This window comes from Oryctolagus cuniculus, chromosome 2, assembly GCF_964237555.1.
Source record: "Oryctolagus cuniculus chromosome 2, mOryCun1.1, whole genome shotgun sequence".
Lineage (NCBI taxonomy): Eukaryota > Metazoa > Chordata > Mammalia > Lagomorpha > Leporidae > Oryctolagus > Oryctolagus cuniculus.
The window spans coordinates 139900620-139926227 of NC_091433.1; the positions used below are offsets into that span (position 1 = coordinate 139900620).

General features: G+C 38.3%; 1 protein-coding gene, 1 long non-coding RNA gene and 1 other non-coding gene across 23 annotated transcripts in view; 2 read left to right on the forward strand and 1 right to left on the reverse strand.

Moving 5' to 3' along the window:
• Positions 1-25608, forward strand: part of LOC127490317 (uncharacterized) — a 48135-nt gene that overhangs the window by 12664 nt on the left and 9863 nt on the right. The window contains exons 2-3 of one of the 2 annotated variants that reach the window (XR_007918240.2): positions 10360-10470; positions 16287-16489. This is a non-coding gene — a long non-coding RNA (uncharacterized lncRNA). Of the gene's footprint in view, positions 1-10359; positions 10471-16286; positions 16490-25608 lie in introns of those variants that run through there. The other variant, XR_011386621.1, reaches the window with a different exon arrangement.
• Positions 1-25608, reverse strand: part of EHBP1 (EH domain binding protein 1) — a 383016-nt gene that overhangs the window by 12535 nt on the left and 344873 nt on the right. The window lies entirely within an intron of this gene.
• LOC127490404 (U6 spliceosomal RNA) lies at positions 1403-1509 on the forward strand. The gene has a single exon (XR_007918366.1). It is a non-coding gene; the product is annotated as a U6 spliceosomal RNA (small nuclear RNA).

A 25608-nucleotide genomic window follows, 5' to 3' on the forward strand; every position in this document is an offset into this window, starting at 1 on the left:
AATCTTGTTTAGCTTCACCTGGATAACTATCCCTCTTTCAAAATTACCTTTAATTTGTAAATCTCAACCACATTTTTGTCACCTTAGATACAATACTGATCCTTTCAAAAGTCCTATTTTTCAGTTTCATGATCTAAAAAGCTAACTACTACTGAAGGCATTTTTGAAATTAAAAAATGACAAAATATTTCAGTTCAGTATACAGTTCCTAAAATGTAGAAGTATAGTTACACTGCATTTTAAAACATAATACTTCATGTTCATTTCAAATATATTAACAATGAAAACTTAAAAGTTAAGTAGTTTCCATTTTAACATTAATACAATCTGTGGCAATACTTCTTTTATTTTGTATTCTTATAGACTTTTTTTTTTTAATTTGGCTTCTGGAAATGCATTATTTTTTTTTCTGACATCGAAATTTCCTAATGTCAGTTTGTAATTTTAATGAGAAAGGTAGAGATACAGACAGAGAGGGAGCTCCAATCTGCTGGTTCACTCCCAAAATGCCTACAACAGGACAGGGCTGGGCGAGGCAGAGGCTAGAATCAATCTGGATCTTCCTCATGTGTGGCAGACCCAAGTACTTGAGCTGTCCCCTCTCAGGAAGTACATCAACAAGAATTTGGAATTGGAAGTAGGGTTTGGATTAAAATCTAGGCATTCTGGTTTGGGATGTGGGTGCTCTAAGTGTCATTTTAACTGTTGCACCAAAAGCCCGCCCCAGTGTTTTTTGTTTTTAAAATAAATAATTGCAAGGTAGAGGTGCTTGCCTGCTATGCCAACATACCATATGGGTACCAGTTCGAGTCCTGCTGCTCCACTTCCAATCCAGCTCCCTGTTAATGCCCTTGGGAAAGCAGTGGAAGACAGCCATCTGCATAGGAGACTTGGATGAAGTTCCAGGCTCCTGGCTTCAGTGCGACCCAACCCAGGCTATTGCAGCGATTTAGGGAGTGAACCAATGGACAGAAGTTCTCCCTTTCTCTGTAATTCTGCCTTTCCAATAAATAAACATCTTTAAAAAATGAATTTTTGTAGCCAGAGTATGATTTATAAAAGTTATTGAATAAAAAAGAGAATGTTGAGTGGCAGAAGGGACTATCTCTGACTTCAAATCATTCATATACTTAAAAACCACTAAACAGCAACAGAGAATACATAGCACTACACATAGCATAAATTTTAGTTGACTATTGTAAGCACTTAATATTCTATTTCCTCCCCTTCCTAAAAGATTTAGTTTATGATATGATTTCAGTTAGAAATTCATTCAGCTCACCTAAGCATGTATATTTGGTTTTCAGTTATTTATTTCAGAAGTAGTGTTTTTCAAGATGAATTTCAAAATTAATAAAAATGATGTGAAAAACCTGAAATTACAAAACATTAAAAACTGTCTATGCTCGCTTCAGCAGCACAGATACTAAAATTGGAATGATACAAAGAAGATTAGCATGGCCCCTGCGCAAGGATGACATGCAAATTTGAGAAGCGTTCCATACTTTTTTTTGAGCCTATTAAGGAATCCAAATTGAAAACAAAACAAAACAAAACTGTCTAACTTTCCTAGTTAATCTTTCATCATAAATTTTTATTTTAGAAATATATTTTAGTGAGCTTATAAAAATAAGGAATAATATTCTTTTAGCTGAATAAAAGACAAAGTAGGCTATTGTAGACCTGTATACAAATTCAAGATTTCTGCCATAAAAGTATTATGGAGTGCTGAAATCTTGCCATGGTCCCACAGTAGAGATGGCTGTCTTGAAGGACACAATACAGCAAAGCTAAGCCAGTCATAAAATCAAGAAAGCTATGATTACAAAATTTTCCTAATGGTGATTATAAATATATGATGGTTGAGCGGGTGTAATGGTACAACAGGTTAAGACATGGCTTAAGATGCCTGCATCTGATATCAGAGCGCCTTGGACTGAGTCCCACCTCCACTTCTGAACCAGCTTCTTGCTAATGCACCTGGGAGGCAACAGATGATAACCCAAGTACTTGGGTTCTTGTCACCCATATGGAAGACCCAGATGAAGTTCCTGGTTCCAGGCATCAGCCTGACCCAGCTCCTTGTTTAGGGAACAAGCCAATGGATGGAAGATCTCTCTTTCTGTCTCTCCCTCTCTGTCACACTACCTTTCAAATATAAAAATACTAAAAATATAAAAATATGACAAAAGAAGTATATATTAAAATATAAATATAGAGAAGGTATCTAATTGACACTGGGGAAGCATATTTAATGAAGAGAAAGATGAATTTACTTCAATTGGGTAAGATCACAGAAACACTAATTCCAGGGATGGCATGTGGTATAGCGGGTAAAGCCACATCCTGCAGTCAGTATTCCATATGGGCACCAGCTTTGGCCTGGCTGTTCTATTTCCGATCCAAATCCCTGCTAATGGCCTGGTAAAGCAGCAGACGTTGGTCTAAGTGTTTGGACCCCTCTCACCCATATGGTACTCCTGGATGAAGCTACTGGTTTCTGGCTTGAGTCCGGTCCCCCACTGTCCATGCAGCAATCTGGGGAGTGAACCAATGGAAAAAAGATCTCTCTCTCTCTCTGACTCTTCCTCTTCCTCTGTAACTCTTTCAAAATTAATAAATAATAAATATTTTTAAAAAAAACAGTAACTCCAAAGCCAGTGTTACAGGGCTCCTATGTCTCAGTTTTAGAAAATATTTAGGCTTAGGGAATATACCTATATTATAAATTTTTCTATATAATTAATTTTTCTACTCCAAGAATATCCTGAAATAGCAGTCAACATAAAAGAAGATTCTCATAGTCTTTACTGATGTTTTCAGCAGTAATTGTCTTAAAACTATTTGCTCAGCATGATATACATAGTATAGTATTAAAAGAAATAAACACAGAGGGAAATCCTGTCTCCTTTTGTTGCAGTAAAATAAAAACTAATATACTCTCTCAAAAGAAGACCATCTGGGGCAGGTGTTTAGCCTAATGTTTAAGATGCTTACAGCCGGGGCCAGCACTGTGGCGCAGTGGGTCAATGCCCTGGCCTGAAGCGCAGGCATCCCATATGAGTGTCGCTTCGAGACCCGGCTGCTCCACTACCAATCCAGCTCGCTACTAGGGCCTGGGAAAGCAGTACAAGATGGCCCAAGTCCTTGGGCCCCTGCACCCATGTGGGAGACCCGGAGGAAGCTCCTGGCTCCTGGCTTTGGGTCGGCGTAGCTCCGGCTGTTACGGCCAACTAGGGAGTGAATCAGCGGATGGAAGACCTCTCTCTCTCTCTGCTTCTGTTCTCTCTGCCTCTCCTCTCTCTGTGTAACTCTGACTTTCAAATAAATAAAAATAAATCTTTAAAAAAAAAAAGATGCTTACAGCCCACATAGGAATATCTGGGTCTCTGGCTACTGACTCCAGCTTCCTGTTAATGCAGACCCAGGGAGGTGGTGGTGATCGCTTAAGTAATTGGACTACAGCAACCCACGTGGGAGACCTGAACAGAGTTCCTGGCTTCCAGCTTTGGCGGGGCCCAGCCCCTGGTTGTTGCAGGCATTTGACGAATGGATAAGAAGAAGGGATCTCTCTTTCTCTCTGCCTCTCAAATAAATAAATTTAAAAAATAATAAATGCACCTCTTTTTTTTTTTTAACCCATTTGGTGAAATACAATATAGGGATATATTCAGGGTAGCATCCCTCTGCAGATATTGAGTTCCTTAAAAAGTTGAAAAGATAGTATTATGAAAAAAATTATGCATCTATTTCAAAATGTATTTGTACCCAGAGTTTGATTCATAGTTCTACCTTCCAATTCCTGTTTCCTGACAATGCAAGACCATAGAAGGTGGCAGCAGATGAAGGCTCAGGAGGTTGGGTCCCTACCACTCCACACAGGAAATCTGGATTGAGTTTCTTGCCTCCTGACTCTGGCTCTGGCTCAGCCCTAGCTGTGGCAGAAATATAGGGATTGATCAGTGGATGGAAGCTGTTTGTCTGTCTCTGAAATAAACACACTTTTTAAATCTAAAAAAAGTATTTATTTTGTGCTAAAATAAGCTCTTCTTTAAATTCCATTTTTCCTAAAGTAGCCTTATAATTTCTGACAGACTTTTGATGCATTTGCTTCCTACAGGAAGAAGCATAGACAACTTCACCAAAGTTCTTTCTCAGTAAATTTATATGTAAGAAGAAGCTATTCTCATAGGTTGGATATTAGCAGTGGTCTTCTTGTAACAACTCTTTAATAGGGTCTGAACAGCCTTCATTTTTAGGCCGAAGGTCAGTGTTAGGTTTCTTAAGAGGTAATAAACTAAGCACAAAGTTAAGATAGCAGAAACAGATAAATAAAAAAAGCACTGAAGTAGCCATCATCGGAAAGATTGTAACTCATAAACTTCTTTAAAAAAAAAAAGATTTATTTTTTATTTATTTGAAATACAAAGTTACAGAGAGAGGTAGAGACAGAGAGAGAGAGGTCTTCTGTCTGCTGGTCCACTCCCCAAATAGCTGCAATGGCCAGAACTGAGCTGATCCAAAGCCAGGAGAGAGGAGCTTCTTCTGGATCTCCCACATAGATGCAGAGGCCCAAGGACTTGGGCCATCCTCTGTTGTTTCCTAGGCACATTAGCAGGGAGCTGGATCAGAAGTAGAGCAGCTGGGACCCAAACTGGTGCCCATATGGGATGCTGGTGCTGCAGGCTGGGGCTTTAACACCCTTTGCCACAGTGCCAGCCTCTAAATTCTTTACCTATGGTTTAAAATATGTGTGTATGTATGTACATACACATAGGTACGTACATACACACACACATATTTTAAACCATAGGACTATATGTATATTTATTTATTTATTTTTAAATGCTTTTTACTGCTTACTTTTTTTTTTTATTTGAAAGAGTTACACAGAGAGAGGAGAGGTAGAGAGAGGTCTTCCATCCAATGGTTCACTCCCCAATTGGTCGCAATGGCTGGAGCTGTGCTGATCCGAAGCCAGGAGCCAGGAGCTGCTTCTGGGTCTCCCACACAGGTACAGGGGCCCAACCACTTGGGCCATCTACTGCTTTCCCAGGCCACAGTCGAGAGCTGGATTGGAAGTGGAGCAGCCGGGTCTCGAACCGGCGCCCATATGAGATGCCTGTGCTTCAGGCCAGGGCGTTAACCTGTTGTACCACAGTGCAGGCCCCTATTTATTTATTTTTAAGGTACATTTAACATACGTTATAAAATGGGAAAAAATACAGTGAGTCACTTTTATAGGCATCATTACACTGGGTAGATACTAGTTTACTTGGAGAATTAATTAGGTATCCTCCAATAACTGGAAAACTTAAATTAACAGCTTCCCTTACAGATGGGTAGCTTCCCCTTGCCAGTTCTCCCCCTTTTTTCAGAAGAGAAGGGAGAACACTTTTGTTTGGGCCATACCAGGCAACTCATTTATACCTGCTTCCCATTCTAGAGCCTTCTCACAGTCATATCACAGGTATGACTCAAAAGTGACTTAAGTTTCAGCAATTTAATTATCACAGATGAGCAGGAAGAATTAGATAAGTGATTTTAAATGTATGTGTATAGCTAAATTAAATAGTGAGAATATTAATAAACTTCTATATGTTCACATAGGTCAGAATTTCTGTAGGTAACTTCTCTTTGGGAGAATAATAGTTCATTACTTTTTAAGTCCTTTGGATACACTGCCTTGGAACCAATTCATAATTCAAGTATTTTATGTAAAACACTTAATTCATAAATTAACCTTAGAATAAAGACCTCTTGGAGCCAGTGTTGTGGTACAGAAGGGTGAAGCTGCCACTTACAATGACACCAGCATCCCAAATGGGTGTTGGTTCTGGCTACTCCACTTCTGATTCAGCTCTCTGCTAATGTGCTTGGGAAAGCAGCAAAATACAACCCATGTCCTTGGGCACCTTGGCACCTATGTGGGAGACATGGATGAAACTCTTGGCTCCTGGTTTTGGCCTGGTCCAGCTCTGGCTATTGTGACCATTGGGGGAGTAAGCCAGTGGATAGAAGATCTTGCTCTCCTTCCTTCTCTCTGTAATTTTGCCTTTCAAATAAGTAAAATTAAATTAGCAAAAAAAAAGACCTATTATAAATGAAGGAATACCTTTATGAATGCTAACCTGCATTAATTCTGAGCAACTCCTGTAAATAAGACTACGAATTCTGGTACAACCAAGCATAATGTATAATTTCATACTGCCTATAGTTTTTGAGCCTGGTAAACTCAGTAATTCTGAATATGAGGCAAAAAAGATGAACAATGAATTTGCATCTAATATGAATTGCCTTCATTCAGACAGGTTTTTTAAAATTGAGTTTCTTGTTCTTAGGCTGAATTTTTTTTTTTAAGATTTTATTTATTTGAAAGTCAGAGAATGAAGGGGAGAGAGAGAGAGAGAGAGAGAGAGAGAGAGAGAGAGAGATCTTCCATCTGTTGGTTCACTTTCAGATGGCTGCAACAGCCAGGGCTGGGCCAGGATGAAGCCAAGAGCTTCATCTGGGTCTCCAACCTGAAAGACAGGGACGCAAGCACTTGGGCCATCTTCTGCTGCCTTTCCTATGCCATCAATAGGGAGCTGGATTGGAAGTAGGACAGCTGGGACATAAACTGGTACCCATATGGATATCAGCACCACAGGCAGCAGCCTTACCTATTATGCCAAAACACCAGTCCCTAGATCAATTACTGAACCTCTCTAAACTTGTTTCTTCATCAGTAAAAGGTTAATCATATTACTTACTTCATACGGTTGTTAGCAGAAATTCAGTGAGAAAATCCAAGTCAAGTCCTTAGCATAGCACCCAAGACTAAAGTTAAAGCTATGGTGATGTTCACAAAGAGCATAATAGTGGTGTGCACAATATGAATACAGAAGCTAGAGATATAAAGATAACCAAAAGCAGTGATCTCTACTCTCAAAAGGACTCAAACAGTCTGATGTGGAGACAGACTTATAACCAGGGACAGACTGAGCAAGGGTAATTTTCTAAACAACTCCACAGACATATTTAGTCTTAATTACACATAACAAAGTCTAGAGTTAGTATGTCATTGGTCATAGCAGGATGGATGAAAAAATATGAGTGGATCACTACAAACCCATATCTGCAGCTGGAAAAACAAAGTGAATGTCCTACTAGCTGAGCAATGCCACCACTGCATACAACAGATGGTAATGGCTGTAGTGACACAACAATGTGGCTGTACCCCAGGTATCAAAAGTCTAGTTATTTGCAGTGGGTTTTGGAGACTTAAGTAGATCATGGAATGCTATTCAATATAAAAAAATGAGAAGGGTAAATTTCAGGATGGAAAATTATGGACTAATGTGAAGCAAGCCTTTGGTGCAGCAGTTAAATCACTGCCTGGGACACCTACATCCTACATCAGAGTGCCTGGATTCAAGTTCCAGCTCCATATTCTATTTAAGCTTTCTGCTAACTTACACCCTGGGAGGCAGCAGGTAATGGCTCAAGTACTTGAGTCTCTGCTACCCACATGGGAGACCTGGATTGAGTCCTGGTTCCTGGCTTCCACTTGGACCAGTCTTGGCTATTGTGGGCCTTTGAGAAGTAAACCAGCAGATGGAAGATCTCACTTTCTCCCTCTCTCTTTCAACTAAATTAAAAGAAAATGATGGACAAATGGAACACAACTAATGCTTTACTGGTATCAAAATAATGTAAAAAATTACAATTTTAAGGAAAAAATGGATACAATTTGAAGAAAATAAAGTCCTGAACAAGAAAAACAAAATAATTATAAAGGACAAAGCTTTACTGGGAAAGTGGCTTTTTTTTAATGTTAAAAGCACAGAATCTTTAAAATCAGCTCATGAGGGGCTAGCATTGTAACATAGTAAGTAAAGCCTCCTGTGACACTGGCATCCCGTATGGGTGCCGGTTCAAGCAGCAGAGGATAACCCAAGTGCTTAGGACCCTGCACCCACATGGGAGACCTGAAGGAAGCTCCTGGCTCAGCTGCGCCAATCCAAAGCCAGGAGCCAGGAGCTTCTTCTGAGTCTCCCATGTGGGTGCAAGGGCCCAAGGACTTGGACCATCTTCTACTGCTTTCTCAGGCCATAACAGAGAGCTGGATCAGAAATATAGCAGCCGGGACTTGAACTGGCGTCCATATGGACGCCAGCACTGCAAATGGCAGCTTTATCTTCTATTCCAAAGTACTGGCCAGTTCACTTTCCTGGGCTTGAGGCTGAAGCCAGTGAAGCTGGTGAAGCTAGGAGCTAGGAACTCAATCAAAGTCTTCCAAGTAGGTGGCAGGAACCCAAATTATTTAAGCCATCACCAGTGCCTCCCAGCATCCACAGCAGCAGGACACTGGAGACAGAAGAGGACCTGCGTTTCAAACCACACATTCCATGATGAGCCATGGGAATCTTAATTTCTAGGTTAAATGCCTTTTTGATTTTTTAAAATAATTTTATTTATTTATTTGAGAAAGTTAGAGAATTCCCATCCACTGGCCCTGCAATGCCTGCTGTGGTAGGAGGGCTAAGCTTGAAGTGAGGAATTAAATCTGGGTTTCTTATGGGGGTAGCAACCCTACCACTTGAGCCATCATCATTCCCTCCCAGAGTCCACATTAGTGGGAAGCTGATAACCTCATATACTTAGCTTTTTGTGTGTGATGAGAACACTTAAAATCTACTCTCTTAGCTATTTCATAATACACTACATTTTCTTTTTTCTTTTTTTTTTTTCTTTTTTTTTTTTTTTTGACAGCTAGAGTTATAGACAGAGAGAGACAGAGAGAAAGGTCTTCCTTCCGTTGGTTCACCCCCAAATGGCCACTACGGCCGGCGCTGCGCTTATCCAAAGCCAGGAGCCAGGTGCTTCCTCCTGGTCTCCCATGCGGGTGCAGGGGCCCAAGCACTTGGGCCATCCTCCACTGCCTTCCTGGGCTACAGCAGAGAGCTGGACTGGAAGAGGAGCAACCAGGACTAGGACACGGTGCCCATTTGGGATGCCAGCGCCGCAGGTGGAGGATTAACCAAGTGAGCCACGGTGCCGGCCCCGAATACGCTACATTTTCATAAACTATAGTCACCATGTTGTACAATAGATCTTATTCCTCTTATGTAATGGAAATTTCCTACTCCTTGACTAACATCTTTCTAATCTTCTCTCTTTGCCTCTTTACTCACATATAATCACCACTGTACCCTATGCATCTATGAGTTCAACTTCTTTGCATTTCACATGTATGTGAGATCATGTAGTATCTGTCTGTGCCTAGCTTAGTTCACTTAATATAATGAGCTTTTATGTACCTTATTAAATATCTTTATTTCAAGAGGGAGAGCAGAAAAGTATCATGCCTATTTCCTTCTTGCCATGGGCCACATTCATTTGTAAACCACCTAAGTCTAAGCAAAGCAGAACAGTGCAGACCTTTTTCAGAAACTTTCTAGTATATGTAGCATTTCAACAATTATATATATGAAAAAAAAATCTTGAAATCAAATGCATTCAATGATGTTTTTTCCAGACCAGGCCAGGTAAATGGTAAGCTTCAGCAGTATTAATACCTAAACCAATGTTTAACCTTTCCAGTGGACTCATTCTCTTCTCTAGGGTACACAAGACTCATTCATAACAGACTTGTGGGCCCAGCGCTGTGGCGCAGCAGGTTAAAACCCTGGCCTGCAGCGCTGGCATTCCATATGGGCGCTGGTTCTAGTCCCAGCTGCTCCTCTTCTGATCCAGCTCTCTGCTATGGCCTGGGATAGCAGTAGAGGATGGCCCAAGTCTTTGGGCCCCTGCACCCACGTGGGAGACCCGGAAGAGGCTCCTGGCTCCTGGCTTTGTATCGGTGCAGCTCTGGCTGTTGCAGTTATCTGGGGAGTGAACCAGCAGCTGGAAGACCTCTCTATCTGTGTCTACCTCTCTCTGTAACTCTTTCAAATAAATAAATCTTTTTAAAAAATAGACTTGTTCTGTTTTCTGAAGAGGTGTGAGAACAATGTCTCAGAGAAACACTGGCATATATTTCTCTCATCAGATCATTGACAAGCAATAAGGTTCTTCCAGTCTGAGAATAACAATGGTAATAATGATGATAATAACAACATCAAATATATAATAAGGTTATAGAACTTTAACCCAAAGTCATATAGGTAGTTAGTGGTGAAACCAGGTCTCAAATTCAGTTTTATCTTGTGAACTATGACTCTTAGCCACTTATCTGTGAATCGTAGAATTCAAAGATAACTAGTACTTTTTTCTTTTAAAGACTTATTTATTTATTTGAAAGGCAGAGTTACAGAGAAAGGAGAGACAGGGAAAGAGAGAGAAGAGAGATCTTACATCTGCTTGTTTACTCCCCAGGTGACTGCAACAACCAGGGCTGGGGCAGAAGCCTAGAACTCCATCATCTGGGTTTCCTACATGAATACCAGGGGCCCAAGTACTTGGGCCATTCTGCTGCTGTTTACAGAGGTACATTAGCATTCTGTTCACTTAGTATATCTATCACAGAAGGGATTTTATTTATTCTTCCCATGCAGGCCACTGAGATTTAACCACATCAGTGCAGTATGTCCTATCTTATAAGGAGAGTCAGCATTTTTTCATATGAAGAAATATCCAGAGCTTCCTTGAATTTTATGTTCACATATTATCTTTCAGAAATAGGGAATCCCAAGGCCAGAGCTGCACAGATCCGAAGCCAGGAGCCAGGAGCTTCCTCCAGGTCCTCCCATGTGGGTGCAGGGACTCAAGGGCTTGGGCCATCTTCTACTGCTTTCCCAGGCCATAGCAGAGAGCTGGATGGGAAGCGGAGTAGTCAGGTCTCGAACCAGCGCCCATATGGGATGCAGGCACTGCAGGCAGCGGCTTTACCCACTATGCCACAGCACCAGCCCTGATGCTGGCATCTTATATGGGCACCGGTTCATATCCTGGCTGCTCCACTTCCAATCCAGCTCCCTGTTAATGGCCTGGGACAATCAGCAGAAGATGGCCCAAGTGTTTTGGCTCCTGCCACCCACATGGGAGACCCAGAAAAAGCTCCTGGTTCAGCCTGGCCCAGCCCTGGCCATTGTTGCGTCCAGGCATCTAGGGAGTGAACCAGAGGATGGAAGATTCATTCTCTCTCTCTCTCTCTCTCTTCCTTCCTCTCGAATTCTAACTTTCAAAATAAATAGATTTTTATAAAAAGCTTCAAGATCTTCCTGTGATTGCTGGGATTACTTATTTATTATTAATTAATTAATTAGTTTGAAAAGCAGAGAAACAGAATGAATCTTCCGTCTGCTTGTTCACTTCCCAAATGTCCACAACAGCTGGGACTGAACAAAGTACTTGAGCCATCATCTGCTGCCTTCCAGGGTACAAATTAGCAGAAAACTGGATCAGAAGGGGAGATGGGACTAGTGCCCAGGTACTTAATATCGTATGCAGGCCTCTGATGAAGCAGCTTAACCTACCAGCCATAACCCCTGCCTCAACTGCTAGGGTTATTGATGGAGCAAGGCATAGTGATTCCTTCTAATAGTCTCAAACTTTTTCTGTCAATGCAAGCACCAGAAAAGGCCTGCCCGCAGAAGTAAATCATTGGGTAACTTGGTGAAAGTGTTAAGATGTTAGTTTCCTTGAGCATGAGGTTTCCAATGTCTTTACATATTCATTTTACTGGACCATTTAGCCAAAATGACTCCTATCATTACTTTATCTTTTTCAATTTTCTTCATCATAAAAGCCCACCAGTTATTCATAACCTATTTTTTTTAAGATTTATTTATTTGAAAGACAGAGTTACAGAGACAGATTGAGACACAGAGAGAGACAGATCTTCCATCCGCTGGTTCACTCCCCAAATGGCTGCAATGGCCGGAACTGAGCTGACCCAAAGCCAGAAGCCACGAGCTTCTTCTGCGACTCCTACGTAGGTGTAGGGGCCCAAAGACTAGGCCATCCTCAATGCTTTCCACCAGGCACATTAGCAGGGAGCTAGATCAGAAGTGGAGTAGCTAGGACTCAAACCAGTGACCATATGGGATGCTGTCGCTGCAGGCCAGGGCATCAACCCACTGCGCCACAGCACTGGCCCCATTTTTCTTTTCTTAAAGGAGATACTGAAGTGCGAACCCTCACAAGACATTCTTCCTCCCAAGGTCACACATGTTCTATTAGGTCAATTCCAAAAGTCCTCTTATTAAGAGCAGTTCCTTCAGTCAGAAATTCAGAGAATATACTCATCTAATGTATGACTCCCAGAATTTCTAGAATTACCAAGGACAAAATTATTTTCAGATTCCTCAACCTAATCCTCCAGATATGTTAAATTATTCCTTTTATCATTATATACATTTTAACACCCCTTAGACTGAAGAATATCCTTTGTATAACAATAGTCCATCTCATACTTTGCTATGAATCTTATTTGGGCATCCTGCAGCAGTTATTTCTATGCCATCATGTTGTATTGTAAGTCCTTTCCTATCTCTGCAAATCTACAGCTCTGTAGCCTACTTAAAAAGAACCAGAACAGTCACATTTAACGTACTTAGCTACATTCCCACTCAAAATTATGGTGAACTCCAAGTCTGTTTGATTTTCACAATGCAGCTGTCAACACTTAATTTCCTAAACTCATTATCATCAAATCAAATGATATATTTCAGAATTTAGGAAAATAGTTGTCTAGTCTACAATGATAAATTTTAGGATAATAAGAAATAAACATTTGTATTCTCTACAAATGACAAAAAATTTTTACATGAAATTCTGTTATCTATAAGCCAAACTTTGTTGGCTTTACAGACATTTGGCACTTTTTTTCTAGAATGGTATTCATCTTTTGAATTGTAATGTTCAGTATAATTTTACTTAATTCTTTTTCTTGTTCAAAATAAACACTTGAGTAAAAAAAAGGCATTAAAAAGGTTAAATGTTGGTTCCTCTAATTTTAATCTCATTAGAATTTTAAATGTTTATGACAATTTTAATGATGTATTTTCCTTAGAAAATGTTTTAATTGAAATAATTTCTGAATTTTTAGAATTATATATTTTTGAAATATATTTCAATGCTTTAATTTTTAAAAAACTTTAAAAGTTAAAAACATTAATTTTTTAAAAAATTAAAGCATTAAAATAAACCAATTTTAAAATAAGAAAAAAAGTATATCAACCTAAATGTATTTTTGTTTCTTTGTTTGTATTTCTTGATTCAGAACTTTAACTTTCCTCAAAGAGCTAGATTCTCTGAAAGTATAACAGATCTGGCCCAGACTGGGTTTGTCAAACTATAGCTCAGACATGTCCTCATGGGGGTTAACATGCTATTGTGGAAGAGATGTTAATGTTTTACATAATTTCTAGATTTGGCCACCAAGTGGTGCTATTAATTCAAAGGGAACTGGTTTGGGGGGCATGGAATTGGATGGCTTTCAGGTGGGTAAGGAATGAAGAAGCACTATACACCAGTCAGTAATTGCAGGGAACACTCACTAAGTTAAATGTTTATAACTCTGTCTACTGTTAATTCACAAATTACCTCCCACTCAATGTTATCAGTTTAAAAACAGAAGGAACAAAATAAGTATACACCAAACTAACATTATTTTGATGGAGTTTCCATTGCATCCTCTCAGAAAAATAACTATATACTTGTATCTGTTTCAAACTTTATCCTTTAAGGGTATGCAACTGTACAAAGAGTCATACTACTTTATTAATCTTTCTCTATAAAATTCCTCCAGGTCCCAATAAAACAAAAGAATTAAATTCTTTACAGAAAATAACTATCCAGAAAACATAAAAAATTAACTCATGGGGTGTGCGAAGTCCCGGCTCCACTCCAGATTCTGGCTTCCTGTTAATGAACACCTTGGCAGGTAACAGGTGATGGCTCAAATAGTTGGGTCCTTACCACAACCATACAAGACCCAGATTGAGTTCATCTTAACCCAACCCCAGCTGTTGCAGACATCTGGGGAGTGAATCAGCAGATACAAGCACTCTCTCTCTTTCTCTATGTATATATCTTGCTCTGCCTTTTAGATAAATAAAATAAGAGATTTTAAAAATGAATTTCTAATATTAAGCATGCTAAATTTCCAATTTATTTTAAAAAATCCATGTAATAGTTTTCTTAACTTATATCATAAAATCTTCCTGAGGAAATAGTTGTTCTGAATGCACAAATACCTTTCACATTCTAGCTCAGAGGTGACATGGGGAACACTCAACAGACACAATGACTGCATGTGTTCAGTTTTATACACAGAGGTCTATGGAGTATTAAAAACAGTATTAGTGGGGCAGGTGTTACAGCACAGCAGGGTTAGGCTGCCTCTTGGGAATCCTGCATACCATTTCTAAGTGTCTGGGATTGAGTCCCATTTCTAATCCAGATTCCTACTAATGCGCCTGGTAGACAGACAGCAGATGATGGCCCAAGTACTTGGGTTCCCACTCCTCTTGTGGGAGAGCTAGATGGGATTCCTGGTTCCTGGCTTTGGCCTGGCCCAGCCCTGGTTACTGCAGGCATTTGAGGAGTGAACCAGTAGATGGATGACTCTCTCCCTCTCCCTACCCACACCCCCACTATGTTACTCTGCCTTTTAAATTACCAAAAACAAAACAAAAAGCAACAACAACAACAAAAAAAACCTTAGGAAAAACAGTAATTTACTGTCCACTAGAAGAACTGGCAATTCTTTTTATTTTTTGAAGATTTATTTATTTATTTGAAAGGCAGAGGAAGAGAAAGGGGTCTTCCATCTGCTGGTTCACTCCCCAAATTGCTGTAATGGCCGGAGCTGTGCTGATCTGAAGCCAGGAGCCAGGAGCCTCTTCCGGGTCTCCCACACAGGTGCAGGAGCCCAAGGACTTGTGTCATCTTCTACTGCTTTCCCAGGCCATAGCAGAGAGCTGGATTGGAAGTGGAGCGGCCACGACTCGAACCAGCGCCCATATGGGATGCTGGCACTGCAGGCAGCGCTTTACCGGCTGTACCACAGCACGGGCCCCCTGGCAATTCTTGATGGAAAGGTGAGAGGGAAGAGGGCAGAGGAGTGGGGTAGGGGAAGAAGAGAAAGAGTTGTGATAGAATGGGAGATGTGCATATCAGGAGCTAAGGAAATGGGGTCGGTGCTGTGGAATAGTAGGCTAAATCTCCCCTTGCAGTGCTGGCATCCCATACAGACACAAGTTCAAGTCCTGACTTCGACTCTTTCAATCCGGTTTCCTGCTAATGTGCCTGGGAAAACAACAGAAGTTGGGCCAAGTACTTGGGCCCCTCCACCCACATGGGAGTCCTGAAAGCAGCTCCTGGCTCCTGGGTTCAGATCTGTCCAGCTCCAGCCATTGTGGCCATTTGGGGAGTGAACCAGTGGATGGAAGACCTTTCTGTCTCTTCCTCTCTGTCTGTAATCTTGCCTCTCAAACAAATAAACACAATCTTAAAAAAAAAAAAAAAAAAAGCAAAAACACAAGAAGCTAAGGAAAAAAATTAAAGTGAAGGTAAAAACTAATAATAATGAAATTATGACTGGCAGCAGCACCTAACTTGTTTCTTACTTTTTATTTATTTTCATTTAATTTGAAAAGCAGAGAGACAGAGATCTTTCATCTGCTGGTTCACTCTCCAGATGCCCACAACAGTGAGGCCTGGGCCAGATCCGAGCCAGGAGCTGAGAACTCAGTTTATATCTTCCATGTGGGTGACAGGGATCCAAGTATTTGAGACATCCTCTGCAGCCTCCCATGGTGTGCATTAGCAGGAAACTGGATTGTAAGTAGAGGAGCTGGGACTCTAATCTGGCTCTGTGATATGGGATGCAGGTGTCTCAAGTGGTGTCTTAAGTGCTAACCAAATGTCTACATTTTTAAAATTTATTTATATTTTATTTATTTGAAAGACAGAGACAGATAAAGATCTCTTACCTGCTGGTTCACTCCCCAAATGCGTGCAACAGCCAAGGATGGGCCAGGTCAAAGTCAGAAGCCTGGAATTCAATCTCTGTCTTCCATGTGGGTAGCAGAGACCCAAGTATTTGAGCCATTACCTACTACTTTCCAGGGTACACATCAGCATGGAAGCTGCAGTTCAGAGTGGATGTAGAACTAGAACCTAGGTCTTCCAATATGGAATGTAGGCATCCCAGATGGCATCCTAACCACTAGGCTAAACACCCACTGTTAGCTATTACTTTTGTATTGAGAGCTTACTGTCTGCAAGACACTGCACTAAGTACCTTCTTAATCTTTTGAAGTAGGTATTATAAGCCTTTTTTCTTTTTAAAACAGCAGAAGATGGCCCAAGGACTTGGGTCCCTGCACCCACATGGAAGACCAGGAAGAAGCACCTGGCTCCTGGCTTGGGATTGGCACAGCTCCCACCATTGCGGCCATTTGGGGAGTGAACCAGTGAAAGGAAGACCTTTCTCTTTTTCTCTCTCACTGTCTGTAACTCTCTAAAATAAATAAAATCTTAAAAAAAAAAAAAAAAACAGCTGAGGAAACAGAGGCTCAGAGAGGTTAGCTAACTTGTTGAAGACCACTCAAATTCCAACTGAGATCTTAACTTGTTTTAAAATCTATGATTTGGGGACCTGGTGCTGTAGCGCAGTGGGTTAAAGCCCGGGCCGGCAGTGCCAGCATCCCATATGGGTTCGAGTCCTGGCTGTTCCACTTCCAATGCGCCTGGGAAAGCAGCAGAGGATGGCCAAGTCCTTGGGCCCCTGCACCCACATGGGTGACCTGGAAGAAGCTCCTAGCTTGGATCAGCTGAGCTCTGGCCATTGCGGCCATCTGGGGAGTGAACCAGTGGATGGAAGACCTCTCTCTGTCTCTACCTCTCTCTGTAACTCTGTCTTTCAAATAACTAAATCTTTAAAAAAATAAAAATCTATGCTCTTGGAGAAGACATTGCAATACAGCAGTTAAGCCACCTGTTGGGACACCTGCATCTCATACTGGAGTGCCAGTTCCAGGCTCCACAGTTCTGCTTTCGATCAAGCTTCCTGCTAATGCATCCTGGGAGGCAGCAGATGATGGCCCAAGTGCTTGGAGTTCCTGCCACCCATGTCGGAGACCTGGATGGAGTTTCTGGCTTCTGGCTTCAGGCTGGCCCAGCACTGGCTGGCACTTTCTCTGCCTTCCAAATAAAATAAACATTTTTTAAAAATAAAGTCTATGATCTTAAATCTCTATTCCCTTAGTCTTTGTAACACTATGAGTTTAGCATACATTATCCCCATGTTTTTCAAATGTGGTATGTGGATCTTCTGTATTAGAACTGCCTATAAGATGAGCTTCTTTTCAGATACAGTGAATCAAAGTCTTAAAGCAAGACCTGAAATCTGTATTTGCAACAAATTCCTCAGGTTTTTTTTTTTTTTTTTCCTATAAAAGTTTGAAACCACTGTCTTGGCCCTTTCACAAAGAAGTCAATGAGACCGATTTTTCTTTTCTTTCTTTCTTTCTTTCTTTTTTTTTTTTTTAAAGGGTGATATTCCATGTATAACATGTTATTTTAGCATTGGCATGACATTACCCAAATTTAATTTCACATTCAGAAGAAAAACATGCTGCTGCCAAATCAGTTCAAATGCCTAAATTTTGTTTCATAGTTGTTGAGAAAAAACACATTTTCCTGGAATTTCTACTTTTTTAAATGTTACAAAATTTTATTGCCACCTAGATTAAGGATGTACCTCACTTTAGGCAATAGGCATGTTCCAAATTGAAAATTATGGTGATGTGATAATTCTTTGAGTTCAAGAATTAAATTTTATACTTCCAATTTAAAATTTCTAATAGCAGGAAATACTTTCTAAGTACTGGCAGATAACATATATATTTGTTTTTCTGGATACATTAATAAACATGAGTCAGCAGATGAAAAAGTCAATTTAAGATCATATAGTAAAAAGTTGTGACACACAATGAGTGCCAAATACAGAAGAAGCAAATGTTAGAAATGAGAACCTGAGGAGGCTCTCTGTATTTCTGAATCAGAGAGGTTCCTTTCTAGAAATCCTATGATCCAACACCTATTGCATGAACTAGATGGTTCAATAACACTCAAGTGCTACTACTTCTAGATATAATTTCTATGTTCCTTCGTTAAATTATCCAAATAAAGAAATTCAGAATAGATGTCTAAATAAAGAAAACCCAAGAGCAAAATGTTAGTTTTAATTTAGCTTGTAACTACAGGAGGGAGAAATCAGAGAGAGAACTAAAGGCCATCATTGTGGTGCAGTGGGTTAAGCTGCTGCCTATATGAGTGCTGGTTTGAGTCCTGACTCTTCCACTTTCAATCCAGCTCCCTGCTAATAAACCTGGGAAAGCAGCGGAAGATAGTCTAAGCACTTAGGCCCTTGCCACCCAAGTAGAAGACCCAGGTGGATTTCAAAGTTCTGTGGCTTCAGCATGGCCCAGCTGGGGCAGTTGCAGCTATCTGAGAAATCAAACAGTGGATGGAAAATCTCTCCCCTACCAACTCTGCATTTCAAATAAATAAGTCATTAAAACAGAACAACAAAAAAAGAACTTAAAGATATTACTGATTTTTAAAATTGAAAGTGTAGGAGTGGCTTCTGGCCTAACAGTTAAAATACCTGTGTCCTAAAGCAGAGTGTCTAGGTTCAATATATGTCTCTGGCTCTTGACTCCAGCTTCCTGACAATGCTGACCTTGGGAGGGAGTGATGATAGTTCAAGTAGTTGGGTCCCTACACCCATGCGGGAGAACTGGATTGAATTCCCAGCTCCTTTGACCCGGCCAGGTCCAGGCCCTTGCAGGCACTTGAGGAATGAATCAGAAGATGAAAGCTTTCTCTCTCTCTCTGTTTGCCTTTCATAAAAATAGAATACAATAAAATAAAAGCTAAAAAAAAAAAAAAGATAAAACATACAAAGAACAAAAAAGTACCATAAGCCCCTTAAAATATAAACTCTTGCTTCTTAAAAAAAATGTATTTATGTGTTTAATTTACTTGAAAAGCAAATAAAGGCATGTTAGTTGGAAGCTAGAGCAGGGAGCAGAGCTGGGACTCAAACCCAAGCACTCTGGCATGAGAAGTGGGCCTCTCGAGCAGTGTCTTAACCACTATGCCAAATGCCCATCCCTAAACTCTTCATTCAAAACAAACTTTACTATTTTGTTTATATTATCAATAGTTTGAAGTGGTCTTTTATACTTCTTAATTTTTCTGTACATTTTAAATAGAATATAACTCCATGAAGTTATTACTTTCTTAAAAAGACTTATTTTATTAATGTGAAAGGCAGAGTTATAGAGGGGGAGAGAGATTTTCCATCCATTGGTTCACTCCCAAAATGGCTGCATCAGCCAGGCCTTATCCAGACAGAAGCCAGGAGCCAGCAGCTTCCACCGGGACTTGGGCCATCTTGGCTGCATTCCTAGGCACATTAGCAGGGAACTGGATTGGAAGAGGAATAGCAGGGACTTGAACTGATGTCCAAATGGGATGCTAGCATTGCAGGTGGAGGCTTAACCTGCTACGTCACAACACCAGCCCCAAGTTATTATTTCTTGAAATCAGAAAATGTTATACTATTTTGCATTCTTGGAAGTAGGTAACATAAAGATTAAAATTTTGACACAACTAAAAACATACAGATATACAAAACAGAAGTATCAAAGCACATTTACTAAAAGTATATTAGTGTTTTACTTCCCAATAGGAAGGGCATCTATCAACTATTAGAGCCCATCAAAGGATATGGCTCATTGCCTTTGGAAATTGTGTTAGAAAATCATTTTAAAGAAAATTTTCAGATCGAAAATGTTATATCTTAATCCGTTTCTTTTTATCATATAGATTCAATGCCCTATGTTGTCACTAGTAATTTTCTCAGTAGAGAATGATATAATTCTATACTATTTCAAAACAGCAACAGATAGTACAGTACAGATAATACAAATATTATATATATATCTATAGTATAGATAATTTTATTCACTTTATAACACCAAATTCTCTCATTTTGTTTTTATTTTTGGAACATTCCTTTGCAGAGACAATATTATGACCTTTTCTGTCTATTTGTTATTTTATATGTGTAGAGATCAAATGAAAACATTTTACCTTAAAACCTAATTTTCTATTAAGGTGATGTTAAAAAAATTTTCATGAATGAAAATATATAGCTTTTTAAATTTCTTTTTAGTTTTGTAACTAAAATGTCAAAATAGACATTTCACTTAAATGAATTTTTTAATGACATGCCTCTTTTCTCATTATTTGTATGAAAATTGACATATCATGTCTATTAAAAAAGAATCTATACAAAATGGAGACATTTTATTACACAAATACTAATTCCCATCCATAATTAGAAGAGACACAGAAATATCACACTAAATGACAGAGAATACAGAATTAACATATTATAAAAATTGTTATATTTAGAGGATATTCTCTTCTTTTCCCTGATGTTAATAACTTGGTTGTCCAAGTTATTCTTGTTTCTATAGGATTTTCCCCCTCTATTTTGTTGTAATATGAAAAGATTATAATATCTTAAGAGGCAATATTTAAGCCACAAGAAGAAAGTACAATACACAAAAGTCTAATTTTCTAGGAAACAAAATTTAAAGGATAGTATACAGAAACAGCGAATATATGGATTAAATGTGAGAAACACTGGCAGAAATTTCCTCACACAAAATCTGACAAGTAGTAGTATACCAAACATCCTTTCCTTCCTTTCTTGGTTACTTATTAGTTGTACAGATTCAGTTTAATTATAACTTCTGACATGCTGTATAAGAAAACTACCCAGTGTTGGTTTTCATCTTCCCTTTTCTAGATATAGGTATGATAAGAGATGAAGCTGATAATTCTTACTCTAGTAGTAAGTGAAAAAACGAGAGATAATGAAAAATAAATTCCTTGCAAATGGATCATTAAAATCTCATAAAAATAATCATTTACCAAAGAACACATTTTTATAGTAGTTACTTAGGAATCTTAATTTTATGTTGTTACTTATCCCCTAAGCCATTAAAAATCATATAATTTGCTATTTTCTAAATAACACAATCGTATACTGTACGTAGGTCCTGTTTTAATGTTAATGAATTTATAGACACAAATAGCTAGCATCAAGGATATGGTGAAAAGCAGAACACTTCAAGCATTTAATACAGCTAAAGGGGCAGATTACAGATCAATAACAAAATCACCTGGCAAAAAAGGAAAAAGGTGTTGCATTCAAAGGCTTTTTGCTTTACATTTGAAACAATACTGAGAAACCTGTATTTTAGCACTTGTACTCAACAGGCACTCCAAACTCTGCACCGATGAGAAGAGAAACCCATCCTTTCTAATAATCTTGTGACAAAAGCTAAAAGACATCATCCTATTAACTAGTGATCTCAACTGCTAATGCGGAGTACTTCCTGGTGCCTTTTATGTAGAATGCTGCTATTAAAAAACCACTAAACATTCACTGTGAACAACACAGAATCATTCATCTTTTATCAGCATCTCTTGTTAGAAGAGTATGAGTGGGGCTGAAGGTGTCATTGATATTATGGAGTGGAAATTAATCAGAAATTTTTCTCATATTTTCCTCATCTCACTAATTTACTTTTGTTCAAATTTCCTCCTGTTAAAAAGTTCATACCCAACCCCCTGTTGTACTCTTTTAAGTTGAGAATATTCAACGAGTGCGTCCACTGAAAAGCACCAGGTCCTAACACAAAAAGCATTCGAAATTCTCATTTAGTTGTCTTTATTTTGCTAGCGCCATGTGGTCCTTGAAGATGTAGAAAACACGGGAAGCCGAGTAAAGATCAGAGCAAGCTCATTAGCATTCTGACAAAATTGGAGTGGTGGAGATGTATAGTTTGCCTAGTTTGTCGTTTTGAAAGCTACCGGTGGTAAGCTTTCTATTTCATTGTGCCTTTGTCTTTTAGGGGGGGTTCAAAGCAGCAGGGTATTTGTTAGCCCTGGGTTTGCACAATGCATTGTGGGAACCTTTCCTGCACATTCAGCTCTATATAGTATCATTCCAGTTTGAGTCAAAGTTTTTTTTTTTTTTTTTCCACCATTTTAAAGAAGGGACATGTGTATGAATCTTAGAATATGCCCTTACTACATTTATCACAGCTTTGCCTTTTCCTTTGCCCGATCATGAAGTCCAAAGAGAGTCAGAACCTAAATTAGATTGTCAATCGTTTACAAATGTTGCCATTCATTTTAAAATACAACATTAAAACATTAATTTATTTTCTGCTGTCTTAAATAACTAACAAGAAACTCACAGGACTGATTCAGTTAGTTAAAATTCAAAAGCTTATTGCTCACTGAATAAGATCCCAATTCTATTTTTGAAACAAGTGTAGAGAAAAGAAATGGTTGTGCTTTAGAATTATGTAAATAAAGAATGCCTCTTAGAAGACTTAAATAAGTTATTACCCCACTCATTTGATTTTCTTCATCGTCATCTTCTTTTTGCTTTTCTTTTTTTTTTTTTTTTTTAATGTAAAACTCACTCTGAAGAGCTAAATTGGCTACATTAATACTACTATTCAACATGAATGTTTCCAAGTTGCAGTGAAATGGATAAAGGTCTTTGGGGATGAATTTATCTGCTAAATCCTTGTGGTTGCCCTCCTATCTTGGATGATGACCCAAAAGAATGTCAACAGCTCATTTTCCCAGAGAGCTGGAAGGAGTCCCTATGCAAGCCATAATCTGCACATTCTCAAAGAACCATTTCAAACATTATATTTCACAAGCTGTTTTAAGTGATTTTCCTCTCATCTCTAGTATCCTAACAGGACTTTGGCCATCAGTACTTCTGCAATGAGGGCTAAACCAAGTTTTACAAGTGAATTCTACATATGGCATATAAATTTTCAGATTTACTTTCAATGTATATCTTAGAAACATGGTCATCTTGTTACAATAATATGTTTATTACATAAGTAAAATACATGTGTAAACTAAAGATTAGTATTTTTGTTGCTATGAAAAAAGTACTATTTTAGTAGTGATTATTTTACTTAGAAACAAAATCTAATTTATGAGAAGGATCTACAATCTTTTTTAATTTGTAACTATTAAAAGAATAAAAGAAGTTAAAGAGCAGTGGTGAGTGAAATATAGTATATGAGAAATTTGGTACAACTAGTTTAACAGCAGAATGGACCATTTCTACATGGAGCCTTTAATACAGCAGCATTTGATTATATCACATTTTCTACAGTAAGAGACCACAAGACAGGGTAATATGTTGTCATGGTAGGGGGAGCATTTATATATTAACTGTTCATATTATATTAGGGCATGTAATGAAAATAATGCAACTTCTTCTTTATTTCTAATTTAGGCTTTAATTTTAATTCCTTCCAGTTTTAGTTAGGCTTTCTTCTACAATTTAAATGTTCAGTCTTAAAACAACAATGAAAAGGAAGCCCAGAAAAGATCTGCTATATACCATTTTGTGCCAATGATATGGCTACTTCTATATTGTTAAAACTTAATTTAAAGCTTAATATTTAAATGACCCAGCACTGAACTGTTCTGCTGCTAGCCTGAAAGCTAAAAAAAGAGGGTGTTAATACAGTCATAATGACTGGAATACATTACAATATAAGGATAGCTGTAAAATTATTTATTTTCTTCAGTAAATTTGTCAACCAAAGTTTCCTGAATAAAATGATATGGACCAGAGATATCAAACTGGAGAGCAGCCAGGTGTATCTAAATCTAGCTTTAAAACAAATATTTTTAATATTTGTTAGTGGCATCGAAATTACTTAGTTGAATGGAAAACAGGATATGTGCCTCCTGAAATCATTTTCAAGACATATTTTCTATCTTGAATTTAGGCTTCATTAGAAACAAATTCTGACTTGTAATACCAAGATTGCTGAAATATCACTGTCAAACAACTATAAAAAGACATGTGAAAAAGCCAGACTTTTTAAAAGCCCTGCAACTTAACAATTTTATAATGATTAAAGCATATCACATTTACAGAGATAATATTTTCAAAGCCCCACCAAAATGAAGTGGTGCTAAAGCACTGTACATAACCAAATGCATTTGTGTAGCTGCACAAGCTAGACACACACAAACACAGCTTTTTTTTTTTTAACACTATATCAAATTTGAAGCTTCTTTACAAGTGTTCATTTTGTACTGATGTTTAGGCTGCTATGACTTAAAGGCCAGATGTTTTTCACAAATGACTAACAATCGTAGTTAGAATAAATTAATGATTGATTTTTTAAAGCTTTGATGGAATTAAGCATACTTCTTTTCTCAAAGTGCCCATGTGAATGTTTGCCTGTTAAACTTCTCCCCCCACCCTTTTTTTTTTTTTTTTTTTTTTGACAAGTGAGGCCACCCGGCAGAAAACAACTGATGCAAAACCCAGGAGTAATCCCTCTGTTTAGTTCAACACTACGGTTAGCCTTAACACTGCCTCTATTATCCAATGGATTTAGAGAGAAACTTCCATTTATTTGTTGGCCTCAGTTTTCAATTCTGTTGCCCTCTTTAAGGAAACCTAGACTTATTCCTATGTAAATACATTTGCATACTGGTACAATGAAATGTTCTAGAATTTTGATTACCCAAGCAAGCCAAATAGGGGCTGTATACATATGTAGTTTGAAAAATAAGTGAAAATAATCAAGTTGTAATAATCCTACCAAAGATTTTAAAGCATAGGGCAGTGACTCTGTACCGTTCATGACATAAGACTAATGTAATTCTCCACAACAATAGTTTTACAATAGGTAGACATTTATTTTCACATACATGAAATCAAGAAACCTGAGAAACTTATTCTAGTATCACAAAATCAGTGTCAAATTCCTATATTAACATTTGGGATTTTTTTTTCTGAAGGACTCCTTTAAAATATGTATCCTTGTTACACAGATAATCTTATATTATCAACATTTAGAACCTAAACAACAAAAAGTTTATTTTCCATGAGAAAAGCAGGACAGAATATGAATTTATTCTACGGGATTCAGATTAGGTGTTCATTTAGCTGTGAACGCACTCATTATAGCAAATAATCTCATATGATTTTTAAGATAGATTTTTAAAACTTAGATTGTGTTTTCTGAAGCCTTTGTACTTTTTTTTTTTTTAATCAACTGTGTTATAATACTGTGGCTTAGCAGAGTCACAAAATACCTGCTCTAGTCATAGCTTTGTGCCAAACTTTTACTCTGGCCTAAATGTTTTCATCAGTAAAATAAAAGGTCTAAGCTACATGATCTCTAAGACTTTGTATCTGCTGACATTTATTACTATGTGGTAGTGATATATACAAAAGAAAGGGCAATAAATTAAAAGTCAAAATAGGAATTTGTGTCCAAAAATTCATTCTTAGCTTTTCGTATTCCACAATTGCTTTAAAAAGTGAACAGTATGAATTGTACTACAAATGTATGTGTGTGTGTATATAAATATATGGATTGTATGAGGCCGATATTCAGTAACAAAAATTTATAATAAAAAAAATCACATAAGGCTTAATAAGGAAATCTTAAAATTCTTTGGAATACTCTTTCTTAGCAGCTTTCCTTATTTAATGCAATGAGCGTTTATGCCGAGCTAAACACA